Source organism: Chrysemys picta, chromosome 4 (assembly GCF_011386835.1).
Source record: "Chrysemys picta bellii isolate R12L10 chromosome 4, ASM1138683v2, whole genome shotgun sequence".
Taxonomy (NCBI): Eukaryota; Metazoa; Chordata; order Testudines; family Emydidae; genus Chrysemys; species Chrysemys picta.
The window spans coordinates 141,032,673-141,049,231 of NC_088794.1; the positions used below are offsets into that span (position 1 = coordinate 141,032,673).

A 16,559-nucleotide genomic window follows, 5' to 3' on the forward strand; every position below is an offset into this window, starting at 1 on the left:
TGCGTGGCATCCGGGGCTGGGTCAGACCCATCCCGATTTCTCCCCCAGTTTCAGGAAGCTCTGCAAACCTCCCCCCCACCACCAATTCCTGTACCCATTGGTTCTTAGCTGCAGGGAGAGGGATCCCTGAACAGGGAGCTGCTCCCCCATCCACCTAACCCCTGTGCATCGAGACCCCCTCATATCCAGACCCTCCCACCAATCCTCACCTCCCCTGCACTCAGAACCCCCCCCATGAGCCCCACTCCCCTTGCGCCTAGACCACCCTGAGGAGCCACCCACACCCTCACCCCACCGAGCCCCAATCAGCCACACCTGGATCTCCACCCACTGAGCCCCACTCCCCCAGCATCTGGACACTTCCCCCCTCCCCTGAGCCCACCACACCCAAACTCCCCTGCTGAGGTCTATCCCCCCCACATCCAGACCTCCCCTGCAGCTGAGCCCCAACCACCTTCACCTGGACCCCCCTGCAGTGTCCCATTACTGTTGCAACCAGAACCCCCTAACAAGCCCCTGTGCATCCGGATCCCCCACTGAGCCGCCTGCACCCAGATTGCCCCAGACAGAACCCTCTCAACCCACACCTGGATCCCCCACACACTAGGCCCCTCCACACTAGGATCCTGCCCTGCTGAGCCTGCCTGCCCACACCTGGTGCACCCGGCACGAAGGGGCAGGGCCCCGGGGGTGTTTCTGTGGCAGGCCCAGTCCATGGGCTGTGTCAGGGTTGGATGCAGCCTCACCACTGAGTCTGTGTCTGGGGAGCTGTACCGGTGAGTTCAGCCTGTGGTCTGTGCTCCCCACGGCCACGCTGGAGCCTACAAATAAAATTTGCAGAATTTTAAAATACTGTGTGCAGATTTTTTGGTGCAGAATGCCTCAGGAGTAATGAATGGAGGCCTAAATAAAGGAGAAGACAGTGTAGCTGTCTTTCTAAATCACCTGAAAGGGCTGAGTTCCTCATCTCCCCTAGCCGTGAGCTCAGCTGTGCCTTTAAGGCAGAGCCCTGCATTGGAAGTGCTGCAGAGCTGCACTGCCCCCAGGGCGTTTGCGCAGGAATTCTCTCTCCAGCATGTGGGGGAGTATTTTTGCTGCTGCATCCCTTGAGTGGGTGCTTCATATGCCCCTGCTGGGCAGCTGAGTGCATGAAGGTTGGTGCCTCCTATGGTTTGTGTTCTGTCTCATTGGTCCAGTACTCTGAGGAAATCAGGGACTGTAATTATTCCAGGCTGCTCTGCCAGGTATGAGAAAAGAGGAGACGGCAGAAGGCAATACCTGCACAGCGGCTAATGTACATGTAGGAAGTGGAGGAAGCGCACCAGTTGACACAGGACTTCATCACATCACATCATTCTGTCCTGACAGGATGCAGCATGGAGGAAGAAATAAGGAACAAGAGCAAGAGAAGAAATGTCCTGACCCACTGCCAGACGTGTGTGTGTGTGTGTGTGTGTGTGTGTGTGTGTGTGTGTGTGTGTGTGTGTGTGTGTGTGTGTGTGCGTTTGTGCGCTCACGTATCTTGGTGCATCCCCAATTTGTACCGGCTGGAGAATCTGAATTGAGGCATATATACACAAACCTGATCTATTTCCTTTCATTCTTGAAGATATGAACACATTTTAAAATACAGATTTTATGCAAAAAGTCATTGGGTATCATATTCAGGGTTGAAGCCTCTATGCTGAAAGCTCCTAAAATCAGCAATTTCTTTAGCAAAATGTTTTTTGGATTTCAAGTCAGCAAACCATCTCCTGCTAAATACTAATCTTAGTAACAAAAAGGATCTCTCTCTCTTTGTGTTACAGCTCTTTAAAGAAGAAAGGCTTTAGCTGCGTGCTACTAAATAAATGATTTGGAGGGTGTTACAATAAAATAAAGCATAAATTACTAATTTGCTGCACTGAAAAACACTGTTAAGTGAATTTCATGCAGGCTTTGTTGTTCATTACTAAAGATCATTTGTCTGCAATAATGGTGAGAGATCTTTACCTCCACCTCCTACATTTTGTAAATCCAGTATCTATGTTACATGCTGTCTGACCGGAGAGACCTTTAACCACATCAAGTTAAAGAGAATTGGCTTTAATTACTGGAAGTGCCTTCGATTCTGCCATCACTGTTGACAGCTAATTCAATGAAACAGAGTTACATTTATTGTGTGACATAGGGATTGGTAGAAGGCATAAATCTAGTTTAAAGGATGATAAACTGTTACTCTGGTTATAAGCAAAATAGGGGATTCCTCATGCTCTGAACTGATTAGTTGCAAGACTTTCAAGGGTTCTGGAAGGATCCCTTTCAGAGGCATTTGCAAAGGCATTTATAATGACAATAAGTTGGTGCAGTGCAGATCAAAGGGTGGAGAACATCATTTTTATCAGTTTGTCCTGCCTTGAGCAGTTCACGCAGAAGGGAAAAGGAACTGCACGTCACCTGGCTCGTGTGCCTTTCCTTCCACCTCTCCTTTGCTCACTGCCTTTGTAGGAGTCCATCTCAGTATCTCAAGGGGCTTTACATACATTAATTAAATTCTCACTATACCCCGCCTCACTATGCAGGGAAATATTAGTTTCATTTTACAAATGACAACATGAGAGGCAAGTGACTTGCTGGAGGTTGAACAGCAGGGCAATGGCAGAACCAGGATCTCCGGACTGTCACTTCTGTGCTTCAGCCGAGAAATCATGTGTTCCTCTTCCTTATGGGGTGCTCTATCCCAACAATATATATCAAGTATGAATCTCTTGCATGGCCTGGCTGGTGTGCCTCCTAGTCCACCTCTCCCTCTTTGCTCACTGCCTTTGTGTGAGTCCGTCTGAGGATCTCACAGTGCTTTACATACATGAATTCATTCATTCTTACCACGCCCCTTTAGCCTCCAGTAGCCATGTTGCTCAGTAGGTTTGGTGTCCCAGACAAGTATTTTCAGTGGAGTTACAGTAGGGATGCACTTGACCCTTTGTGTTTAGGGGCAGGGTTTTTGCAGCTGAGATCCTCATCTTTGGAATTTGCTCCCTTTAGAAGCTCATGAGAGCCTGGATCCTAATGAGTTTCAGGGCTAGATGCAGGACCTAGTTATTTTGTTTATCTCTGTTACGCTTTTGTTCTTGTTTTGTGCCTTAATTTTCTGTAATTAAGGTGCCCAACTGCTGTAGCAATAGGCATTATAGAAATGAGTAAAATACGTGAATAATTCAAATTGCGCCCTGTGATCTGCGAAGTCTGGGATTCTTTAATGAAAATACCCTGGTGTGCCATTACGTTCTCTCTGTTAGGATCTTAATTTTCCTCTACTGTGAAATAACTGAGTGAAATAATTGCTGATCGAATAGCTAACAAACCAAATTCATCTCTAGTGTAAAATGAAGCTACTTCACTGGAGAAAATGCAGCAGAATACGGCCCAAAAATGTTACCATGTTACATTTGCAACTGCAAGAATAACTGGCAAGGGCAAGCAATCTTATGTCTAATTGTCATAAACTTGGCTAATAAGTCAGGCCACACTGAGAAGTCTATTCTGTAAGTTTCCACAGTCACAAGTAGAAGTTGATAGTGTAACTAGAATTGCTCTATGTGCACAAATGTACCACCAAACAGGTTTCAGTAAATGCAAGCTAATGAAATCAGGTGTCCACTCACATAGATAGGGCAGATAGTAGTTCACCCTACTGCAGTTATATAGAACTTGCATCTGGCAAAGAATCTCATATAAGTGGTGTTGTTAAATGCCGACCAAGTATTTCAAGATGCTCCCTTTAATATTATGGTTAACTGTAGAACTCATAGAATCGCTTTAAACCTGAAGATTAAGTAACATATTTTGAAAAAATTGCTATGCCAGCAGAAAAGTAATGACTTAACACTTAAATTTTGATTCTGGGAACTGATCAAAAATATGTTGGTTCATCCCAAAGGGCACAGTGATTAAAATAGAATCAGGAGCTGAATTCCTAGGTGTGATCCCTGTTGAATGAAAGCAGTTTTGGTAGCCCAGGCAGTATGAATATATGATGGCTTGAACTTCATCTACACTAGAGTTCTTACCCCACATGTAATCAGATAAATTGTCTATTTTAATATGATGTATGTATGTCAGTTTTTATATGTGTTCTTCATGTAATCCTACTACAGCCATGCTGTTTGTTGGATTTATTATTTTACTCGAAGCCCAGACCTTCAGTTATTAAGCTTCCTTTAAACAGGGCTACATGTTATCTTTTAAGGCATTCTTTCTTCCTAGTGGAATTAGAAACTGAATATTACCAAATATCAGACATGAACATCAGGGAGAGCTCCCCATAGCAAGTGGCATATAATTCATTGGTTTTAGTGAGGTATTTGAAAATTGGGAATGATTTTTTTTCACCCCAAACTGCAGCTGTATTCTGAGTTATAACGGGATAACAAACTGGCTCTTCTAGCAAATAGCATGGGGCAAATCCTAGAGGTGCTGAGCAATTACAACTCCCACTGAAGTCCGTGCTCAGCAGTTTTCGGATTTCTACAACTAGGTTTTAGAAATGCAGTATTAGGATTCCATCCCTCAGCCCTGTTAACATTTTGAATTTACTTAATGTTATACTGTTGGGTTTATATTTTTTATGAGACAAGACTGCTGTATGTGTGATACACAATGCGAACTAAAAAGCTGCCAGTCCCATTCCACTACCCTTACTCATATTAACAGTGCTAACTCCGTGACTTTGAGGGATCTACTTGAAGAGGGGGTTGCTACTTCACAGGAGTAAAGCTGGGTCTAAGTAAGAACAGCTCTTTGATACTGTAATGGCAAACCTGTAAAATAAGACAAAAGCTAAGCCTGAGAGTTTCCCCATTATAATAATGGGCACTCAGTAATAATTTATGGAACCATCTCTGTCATATTGCAGCTATGAAAAAGCCCCCCTCCTTCCAGTGAATTAAAGCTACAAATGAACTAACAGAAAAACAACTACATGAGGCCCAGGTTTTCTTCAGCTACCAAGAGACAGACTGACACAATTCAGACGATGTACAGTAAATCGCTCTTTATGGGCTTGACCCTTCGTGGTACTGAGCACTTGGATTCTGATCCTGCAAAGCACTTTAGCGCGTGTTAGACTTTTAGCACTGTCTCATGCCATTGAAGTCAGTGGTGCACCCAAGTGCCATTGAAGCACATGCATAAGTATTTGGAAGCATCAAGTAAGAGCGCTCAGCAGACCTGTAGAATTTAGCCCTATACTCCTTGATCAAAGAGGTTTATTCCACTGAGTTCAGTGGGTTTTGGATCACACTCCTATGGGTTACTGCCAACCCCAATCGTTCAAACATAACGAGGCAGGCTATCCAAAATCAAGAAAATGACTTAAAAGTCACGACATTTAACAAAATACATTTTGAGTTCATTTTATATGTCTTCTGGTTTCTCAGCCTTTTGCATGCAGTCAGGTAACATTTTCAAGAGTTTCTCCACAGACTTGAGGGTTAGAAACTTACTTTTTTGTATAAAATGAAAGATCAGATTGTCACACAATCCCTTAACTCCAGGAGCTGGGGCTTTAAGAAGATCATCAAGTGTTGTGAGACTTGCAATAAAATCATGAGAGCTGGCAATAATGTAGCCCTCAACTGATAGTAATAACTACAAACTACAGCTGGTCAGAACATATTTGCCAAAATGAAATTCTATCAAAATATGCTTTGTGGTTGAAGCTGAAACCTTTCATAGAGACGTTTGGTTTTTATTAAACTTTAATCATGAAGGTGTATGGGATCGCAGGGGGAGAAGGGAGGGAGAGAGAGAGAGAGACTACAGCTGGGTGGTAGGGTACTGGCCTGGGATGTGAGTGAATGTTGCTGTGGAATTGAATTGTCATCCTCCGGTCAGATCTAATGTAAACCTTTTCCAATTCCTGGGGGTTCCTTATTGTTGCTTGTTTCTTTGAATAGGTTTTATTTATATTTTGCATTTTAATAATTATTTGCAAAAAAGCTTTACCAATGTTCAGCTGGCTTTCTGCACATGTTCTATACCATTGTTGCTTTTTCTCTCCATTGGCCATTTTTGAACCCATTGCTGTTTTTCCAAAGTGCTTGAAATGACCTTTTTATTCTGTTTTTTTTATGTAGTACCATGCAGCAGGTAGGCCCAAGTTTTCCAGAGGAGCTCAGGGCCAGACTTTCAAGTGTTCAGTGACCACAGTTATGGCCAGATTTTCAAATGAGCTCTGCTCCCATTTTGGTTCCAAAATAACAGTTGGATTTTCAGCGCTTTGTTGAAAATTTAGCCAAGAGGGTCCAGTTATACTTCCACGGTAGTCAGTGGTAAAACATCCATTGACTTCAAGACCTAAAGGCCCAGACCCCACCATGTTTTTGAGGGCTTAAGACAGAAAGTCAAAAATATATGAATGAACCAATCAAAGCATTTCATATTGCAGTTATCTCCTATACTTATTGTTGATAATTTAGAGTTGGCCAGTTCCTTCATGCTTTAGTGTAGATTCATAGATTTTAAGGTTAGTAAGGAACCTTAAACTAATCTACTGTAACCTCTGACATAACACAGGCCATAGAATATTAGGGTTGGAAGGGACCTCAGGAGGTCATCTAGTCCAACCCCCTGCTCAGAGCAGGACCAATCCCCAGACAGATTTTTGCTCCAGATCCCTAAATGGCCCCCTCAAGGATTGAACTCATAACCCTGAATTTAGCAGGCCAATGCTCAAACCACTGAGCTATCTCTCCCCACCCTAAAATCAAGTGCCTCACTGCCTGGAAACAATAGCTCAAGTCAGAAATGGCAACCCAGACCCCAGTGAGATTTGAACTCATGACCCCTGGTTTACAGCACCAACCCCTGAACTATAGAACTAAGTCATCTTCATGGCTAAAATGTTTAGACACACTAGACTAAATCTGAGATGAGATAAACATGTGCAACACCCACCCAATGCTGCAGCAATATAATTTTAGGCTTCGCAGGTGGTCAGTTAGGAGTCAACCTAAATTACCCGCAAATACTGTATCTTCCAGCAGTTGCTGTATAGCTCTTGGTGCAGAATTTACTGTGTTACATGTAATTGCTCTTCTTCATCAATGTTTTACTGGCACATGCCCAGATTTGGTATTTCACTTTGCGGCCAGAGATTCAGGATAATATTGCATTAACTGCCTAGAAAAAACAGACTCTGCAACTCTTCTCAGCCATTTAGATAATGACAGCCCTCCTGTACACGCCACCCAGGTCCTTGATGAATAGAGCATTTGTTAGAGAATTGTTTACATTTTAATATTTTATCAGTGGAAAGATTCAGAGCTTTAACAAAAATTAAATCTGAATTTGTGCAGTTTCCTCTCAATGTGTTAGGTTTGGAAAAGATTTTCGAGGCATTGTAGTCTGTAGATAACTTTTTACATTTTAAATTGAGTCCCAATCCATTGCTCCAGCAGTGTTCGGCCATATAGCGCTGTTAACAGGATATTCTGTATTTTGACACCTGAGGCCCTTTTGCTGAAAGTTGGTCTTTGGCTGATTAAAATTTAAAACAACTGAAAGGAAACATCTGAGAAAATCCATCTGAAGGTGGGTGAAACTAGGCATGCTCCCTGTGGAGTATTTCCTGTGTGAACAAACAGCTGTTACAGTCCGTCTGGTGGTTTGTATCATTCCCTGAATTTGGCCCATGTATCATTCTCAGCACACAGCACAAACAACAGGACTGCATGCTTATGAGATTCATGGGGACAAAGGACCTATATCCTACAGTCTACTGCAGCATCAGGCTGTACTGCCTTCCCTATTTGGGGCGATGGCTGATGAATCCAGCAGCATCACACACGCCCTTTGCGAATCCAGTCTCTGAGCCACCACAAATCTGTGACCAACTCTGAGCAGAAAGTGCAAACTCACTGTCCCCAATCTTCAGGCTTCTAGCCTTAACTGAGACCTGTCCAGCCACTCATGTCTGTCTCCCTTTTGCTCCTGTCCTGGGAGGTGTTCATCTTGGTAGCCATGACTTCACAAAGGAAGATTGGGCCCTTTTATCTGTTTACCCTTTCTAATTTTTACCAGGAGATTCCCCCCACCCTCCGCCCCCATATCTGCCCAAACTTCTTCCCAAAGGTCCTGTCAGGCTCTCACATCCACTAAGATATTTATCTGCTCAGTTTCTGTTGCCAATTTAAGATGGAGAAGTATATATGGTGGATTTATATAGACCTGTGCGGGGATCTGAAAGCCTGCTTACCTGGAACCTTTGTGAACCTTCTGTGAACCTGAATCGTTATTCATTCTCTTTGCAGGCCCCCAAGTGAGTTGATAAGGCTTGTAGCTTTGTTCTCTGTTGGGGAGGTCAGAGTATTTACTGCAGAATCTTACAAATTGGCATTTAGCCAATCAAGCATGGCTGTGCTGAAAGTCTGGCCCTAAACCTTGCATGTTCCTTACCAGTTTCAAAAATGCTATTGTTACTGATTGGATGTCTAGTTAAGTATTAAGGAGACTGGGAATATGCTTCCTTGTGAAAAAAGTTTTAAATATAACCTGAGGTCTGAGTTCTCTCAGAACACGTTTTCCAAGAAAATGACCTTGCTATCTATACTTATAGTTCCTCAGGCTTAATCCAACAGATAGTTTGGAATTTATACCAGATAGTTCCCTTCTAAAAACTCCGAGTGAGTAGGGCCTTGTCTACCCTCGAAGGTAATATTGCTTTAGCTGTATTAGCATAGTTAAAGCAATGCAACCATCCCTGTTGTATGCACGGTTGTATTGTTGTAAAAGTGCTTTACACTGGTGTAACTATTCCCACACGGGGCGGGGTATAAAACATCTTCGTATCAGTGAAACTACATCCAGACCAGGGGGTCTACCTCAGCAGTGCAGGTAGGGCGGTATGCTCCTGTATGCCGTACTAGCAAGATATCTATAGATGGTACAGTGTACCAGAAAGAGGAGCAACAGACCGTGTGGCCGCTGGGTGGCCCCACACTGACAGCTCCTCCGGCACAGCTATGCTGCCCCCAGCCCTTCCATGCAGGGTCTCCTCCATCTGTGTAGAAGCCCCGCTGGAGGACAGGGGTGGGGGCAGGGCTGGTCACTGGGGGTGGTACAGCTGCGTCAGAAGAGCTGCGAGCGTGGGACCACCTGGTGGCCCCATGTTCTGCTCCTTTTCCCGCTGCGGTTTCCGGGAGAGCCCTGTGGGTCAGGGCTTTCCTGGGAACCACAGTGGGGAAAGGAGTAGAACCCCTAGCCCTGCCCCCTGCCCTTCCACAGAGCTGCATCTCCTCGGCTCCCAGCAGCAGCCCCGCCGGAGAACAGGGCTGGGGGTGGTACAGCCACCAAAGGAGCTGCTGAGGTTCTGCTCTTTTCCCTGGTGCAGTTCCCAGGAAATCCCTGAACCGCTGGGCTCTCCTGGGAACCACAGCAGGGAAATGAGCAGAATGTGGGGCCACTGGGCAGCCCCATGCCGGCAGCCCCTCCAGTGCGGCTGCTGTACCGCCCCCAGCCCTGTCCTCCGGCAGGGCTGCTCTACAGAAGGAGAACACCCTGTGTGGAAGGGCTGGAACGGTACAGCCACGCCGCTGGAGCTGTGGGCATGGGGCCGTGCTACTTTCGCCGCTGTGGTTCCAAAGGCGCAGCAGGAGGAGGACAGAGCCCCCCCCCCCCCAGGTAAGGGGGGTGGATCATGGGGAGGGGACAGGGAGACTGTGGGGGCCCCGGGCTGGGGGCAGGGCGGGGAGGAGTCATGTGGAGGGTCATGTGAGGAGGTCACGTGCCCCCCAATTGCTCCCCCGTACCAGTAAGAAATGGATTCCATTTGCACCGCTGGTCTACCCGTATAACTATTGCAGTAAAAAAGATCACAGTTCTAACTGATAGAGCTAGACTGATAAAATTTTCAAGTGCAGGCCCGATCTCAGTCTTTCTTTTAGTCCAACAATCAATGTAACTGTAGTAACCACGTGAACATCCAGGGCCTGATTCTCCTTTGCCTTTTGCTTTGTGTAGTCCTTTACACTAGTATAAAGTGTATGTATAAAGCTACCCATTCTGGTTTGGTAGCTTTCACATTTTCACCCACTTTAAGGCCCCTTTACACTATCAGAGCAGTGGGAAGAAGCTTCAGTGAAAATGGAAATCAGAGCCATAGTGATTTACATCCACTTTGCACTGGTGTAAATGTCTACACAAGGTGAAAGACAGTAGTGAATCAGGCCCTTGCATGTTGGTGCTACAGGATCCTTTCCTTAAGGCTTGTCAACATGCAAAAATTATTCCAGGGTATGAATTTACAGCATAGTAGCTGTTTCTGAATAACTCCATGCATAGCGCAGGTCTACACTATGTGGCGAGGTGGACCTAAGTTACGCAACTCCAGCTAGGTGAATAACGTAGCTGAAGTTGACGTAACTTCGGACAACTTATTGCGGTGTCTACACCACATTGGGTCAATGGGAGAAACTCTCCTGTCGATTTACCTTATGCTTCTTGTTCCGGTGGAGTACTGGAGTTGACGGGAGAGCGATCAGCGGTCAATTTAGCGGGTCTTCACTAGACCCGCTAAATCGACCCCTGGTGGATCGATCGCCGCACATCAATCCCCATAGACACTCTTATTCCAGATTAAAAGTACCTTTTTCTGTACATTTTTTTAGGTACCTATTTTAGCTCATTCAGTTTCCCAAGTGGATTAAGCTAGTTCAGAAAAAGGCATTCTGATTCAGAATAAGAGTGTGCACAGATGGATTTATCCCTGAACAGCTATTCCTGAATAACTCCATCTGTGGATAAGTCTTTAAGGAGTCTAGGTCAGGGCCTAACTGTTGAGACAGATTTTAAAATTTTATACCCTACAGATCTCTCAAAACAGCCATTTTGCAACACCAGCCCATGGCTATATCTCTACATGCATACCTGCCTAAATATCCAAATTGCAAAGTGTGCATGCACATTTGTTTGCTTAACTTAAATGCATGCTCTTCATACACCTATATTTGAAAATCTGACTTTTAATTTCAACCAGCTAAATTATCTTTTGCAATTATCTGAAAGGAGAGTGAAAGAGAAATACATGAATATTTGCCATCAAAATCACTACTAGCCATCAGTGAGCTGGGGATAAAATATAGCATGTGATTAGTCTCTGACTGTTCCCTGATGGGGAAAATTCTATCCTGTTGCAGGATTTTATTTTGTTTTCACCCATTACATTTGTTAACAAATGTGGCTGATTTAACAAGTGTAGCATCTTTCATATATTTGGAAAAAACACCAAATTCAGAAGAGTCTTGAACTATTTGTTCTTGTTTTCATGCTGTCTGAGCACAGCATACCATCACCATGCTCTTGCCATGCCATGGGAGTTAAGGCTCCTATTTATCTTTGTGTTCAAAGAAACAGACAGCGTCCGTAAAGTGCAAAATATCAATGTTACCTTTTGTGTCTGTCCTTTAAATCCTTCCCCACTCAAAAGGCAACTGACTCGTGATGTGTGTAGTGGCTCAGCATCTATTTGATGATCCCACTGCTGTTTGCTATTTAACAGAACAGCAACAAACATCATAAAAATCTGTTCATTTCTCTGAAGGATTTATATAAAAATTTTGGTACATTGCTTGACACTCAGTATTACACAAGGGCTACATGTATATATCATCTGCTTTTAACCTTTCACCTTTAATTTGCTGGGTAATATTACCTTGCATTTAGAAAGAAAAGAAACATTTCCCTTACATTGTGGGAGGAGAATGATAAGAGACAACTCAACGATATTGCTTATTTTCAACTGCAGGCTGTAGTTGCTCAAAGCTAAACTCCAATTTTCCCAAGTGCACATCACAAAGAAAAAAATAAATTAGGCATTGTTGTACATGTTTCAATAAATTATATAACTGTGCTGTGTGTGTATGGAACAGAACTGTGTTTATGAACAAGGACAATTAACTACAGAAAGGGCATTTTAAAATCAGTACATTAGATAAGTGATAAATTACTCGTAAATGCTCTGCAATAAGCATTTAAACTTTTATGCCATCTCATTTTGTAAAATGCATTAGCTGGATTATGTATTCCGTATTCACCCTCATTTAAAAAAAATCCTTTGAAAACCAGACTCAGTAAGAAAGCCTTTATAATCTTCATTAGAAGAGATGATTCCAAGATGTAGACATTTTTTATTGCATGTAAAATAGAGACAAATAAAACCAAGACAAGCATCAGCAATTTTTACTTTACTCCAAATAGAAATTCCTATTCATGTTTTGCAAACCTTCAAAGATCTAGTGAATAATATTCTGCACATACAATACCATAAACAATACACAGAAATGAAACCCCAGGCCACACGGAACAATGAGATCGGTTTGATCTGGCAGATTGTTAATTTGGTTAGTGTATGTAGTTCCCAAACAAAGCTGCAAAGTATCCTTAGAAAATGTTGCAAATATTTGAGAGTATGGGCAATAAAAATATTATACATGTACTATCATTCTTTACTTGGGAAAATAAAGTCTCCAAGCTATAAAATAAACCCTCACCGGGGCCCAATCCAAGGGCTATTGAAATCAATGGAGAGAGTGCTAAGGAACCTCTTTCTTAGATGCCTGGCTGGTGTGTCTTGCTCAGGGTCAAACTGATCACTGGATTTGGGGGTCAAGAAGGAATTTTCCCCCCGGTCAGATTGGCAGAGGCCTTGCGTTTTTTTCACTTTCCTCTGCAGCATGGGGCACGGGTATCATCTGGGTATATTTCACCTATTCATTTTCCTGCATGGCAAGAGCCCCTGGCATTAGTGGCACCTCAGTCTTTCCTGGTCTTGGCTTGTGGCTCACAACCGTTTACTCTCCTGAGGACTGAAATGCTTTGGTTTAACTAAAGTATTTGGGCTCAATATAGGGAGATCTGGGTGAAATTTAAGAGCATGTGATAGACAGGAGTTCAGTTCTAGATGATCTAATGGTCCCATCTGGCCTTAAACTCTATGAAAAGACTTTACTGGGTTTTGAATTAGACACCAAGTCCCTTATACTTTGTTTCATTTAAGGGTCCTAAAAATGTTTGTAACTTTTGTTAAACTCAAGGTGAGCATTTTGTAAAAAAGGAGGAGGATACTTCTGAACGCCACCCTCTTTTTATACATTCACTTTTTCTACAGTGGCTGCTTCAAGTAATTTGGATATCAGGCACCGTCCTAATATTGGACCTCACTCAGCATATTGCTAGAAAAGCAATTAGGCAAGAGAAGGTAATTTTGGCTACTCCAGAGGGGTGTCTTTCCAACTGTTAACCACAGTCAGAACTACTATTTTAGGGCTCCAACCTGCCAATAATTATTCATATAACTTGCCACATATGAGTTAAGTTATTCATGTATGCAAATGTTAGCCTTTGGCCCCAATTAGGTAGTCATGTAAGGGCATATTTAACTTTAAGCATGTGATTAAACCCACTGACACTATTGGGCCTTGGGGGCAGATTTTCAAAGGTATCTCAACACCTAAAGATGCCGATAGGGCCATGTGGGATTTTCAAAAAGCGCCTCAGCAGTTAGGGGCCTAACTCCCATTGTAATCATTTTTCTTTTCGACTCTAAGCTTCTGGAGGCCTAAGAGAAAAACACATCAAATGAAATCATTAAAAAAATACAAGGGGGTTTCAAAGGAGTTTTCTGCACTGAACATCTCGTGGGATCAATGAGGTACCTGGCTTTGTGAGTTCTTCAAGGCCTGAATCCAAATTCTTCTTGGAAGCAGCACTTCCCGAGTGGCTACGTAGGAACACAGGAATTGCCACACTAGATCAGACAGTAGCCAGCAGCAGATGCTTCAGAGGAAGGTATAAGAACCCCACAGTAGGCAGATGTGAGATAATCTGACCCTCCACATTAGGTCTCATCCTGATCTCCAGTAGTTAGAAATTGACTTAAGACCTGAAGCATGAGGTTTAATATCCCTTCCAGATTTTGTCATTAATAATTATGATCACCCTGGATATTATTGATATCCATATACATGTCCAATCCCTTTGGAATTTTTGTAAATTCTTGGCCTCAACAACTTCCTGTAGCAATGAGTTCCACAGTTTAATTGCATGTTGTCTAGTAAAGTATTTCCTTCTATCCATTTGGAATTTCCCACTCTTTGATATCACCATATGTCTCCTTGTTTTTATGCTGAGTCAGGGAGAACAGAAGTTCCCCATCTGCCTTCTCTACTATTCATTATTTTAAATACTTTATCATAGCCTCATTTATTCATCTCCTTTCTAAGGTAAACAATCCCAATCTTTTCAATGTCATTTCATGGGAGAGGATTTTTTCCAGGATGTTGATCATCCTTCTCTGAATCTGCAATATGCTTTTTGAGATGGGGTGACCAGCACTGCAGATCTACACTTCAGATCTGCCACTTCTCTGGTTTACAGTAAATATGAGCAAAAGTTTTAATCTTGAGAGATTTGTCATGACACATGGGTCTAGCTATGACATTGAATGTGTGTCTTTTCTTTTGTGTAAAACTGGATGGTCACATTCCCCGGTACAATCCAGACCAGTGTGCGGTTGTGTCACTGCCTGCCCCATAACCTTGGGTGCCTCACAATACTTTGCTGTTGTAGCTCCCAATCCGGGATGTTCACAAACAGCCAAACAGCATGCAGGTCACAGTCTAGGAGGCTGTGTATAGTTGCAGCCCTGGTCCAGCAAGCTTTGTATTTCTGTGCAAATTTGCTCTTATACCTTTCCAGTGGTGCAGTAGGACCTGCTGGGTTGGCTGTGATCCTACAGTAATGGTCATATAAGTCAGCAAGTCAGTTTTCCCTGGTTTGCTAGAAAACACTTGTCTATGTTCTTGCAGCACAGATAACCTCTGCCTTTTCAACTGGTGTTAACTCACTGCAGAGATCGATGCTTTCCAGGGCTGAGTCAGGCTAGCATTCAGCCATCAATCAGTGAGGTGATGTGCCTCAGTTTCCCTTTCTACACAACAGCTTGTGTTGACCATAGCTTGCCTGCTGTGATAAGCTTTAAGTCTGTTTACATGCACCAGCTGTGGGACCCCATTATCACGAGGCCTTTTAACATGGTCTGTATCTTCATTTACCTCTTCTGTCACCACAAAAAGTCCTTCTCAAGAATTCTGCCTTTTAGTGCTTAGCACTAACCTCAGGTCCTCTATTTCAAAAGAGCATTTACAAGTATGTTGGCCATACCACACCTTTTGTTTGGACTGTTCCTGAGGTTAGTCTGAACCATTTCCATTATGTCCATTAACTTCTGTAACAGTGTCCCCTTCTCAGGAGTCTCAGATAAGATCTAAGGGTCCCTTCGCTTCTTTTCCGTATAGAAGATCAAATGGGGCAAACCCTGCCGACTCTTGGGGCACTTTCCTATAAGCAAATAGCAAATAGGGTAATAATCCATCAGTGACATTGTCCCAGACTCCGGTTCTCTTATTTGATTCTGAGCCTAGATTTTAGAATTCCATTGAACCTGTCCAACAGACCATTTGTCTTGGGGTGATATGGGATGGCTTTTAGTTGTTTTGCCTCACACAACTTCTGTAAATTTGACGCACATTCATGTAAAATCTCCTTAGGGAAACACAATCTGCTAAAAATAGCGAAAATTGCTTTTGCAACAGAATCAGCTTCAGACTAGTGAGGAGTTGTGTCACCCCAGAATATGATAGGTACCTATCATTTCACTTTGCAACATCCAAATAAAAGGAATAGTTTGAGCCACTACCTTCCTAATAGCTTTGGCCAAACCCAGCTCTGGAGGCATGGATTTTATATACACTAGTTGTTACTGAAATGAGATAACACTGGCTCCATGTTTTAGAAGTGTTAAGAAGTACCAGTAAATGTTCAGATATCTAGTTTTGTCTTAATCTAGATGGTAAAGTCTTCAAGGCAGGAATGAGATCTTAATATATGTTTCTATAGTGCCCATCCTAGTGGGGCTCTGATCCTGATTGGGCTTTTGGACAATACTGTAACATCAATCATTAATAATAATTCATCTAGAAAAATCTGTTAACTAATTGTTAGCAGCACTGGTCAAATAGCAGAAAATCAGATTGTCAAATGCAACTAACTATAAGTTCAATGTTCAGTTCACTAAGATTCGTGGGGTCAGTTTGTTTGTTGTTTGCAATTTTTCAGTGCAATGACCATTGGACATTCTTGAGAATGTTCACAAATTGCCAATATTTCACAAATTTTAGAGCAGATGATTGTGCAGCTGAAAACATAAAACACAAGCCCATTACACATTATTTACCATTTGCTATTCTCCCGTTTAAAAATAAAATGTCATTCAGTTAGGGTGTAAAAACAGATGCCCAATTGCACAACACAATTAGAAAATATTTAATTCAAATAGTCATGGACAACAATTCACTAGACAATTATTTGTCAGAACTATTCAGTGAATGCGAATGAACAAGTTCGTTCACAGGAATCAGGGTCTCTTTGTGAATGATTTGCTAGCCAAAAAAGGGAGTTGATTTTTTTAGCAAATGTTATTCTTAATTAATAGTTTGATCAGCTCTAATCATTAGATACTTCAG

At 42.8% G+C, this 16,559-nt stretch overlaps 1 protein-coding gene across 2 annotated transcripts in view; it reads left to right on the top strand.

The window, feature by feature from the left end:
* KCNH5 (potassium voltage-gated channel subfamily H member 5) overlaps window positions 1-16,559 on the top strand; it is a 223,105-nt gene that overhangs the window by 169,075 nt on the left and 37,471 nt on the right. The window lies entirely within an intron of this gene.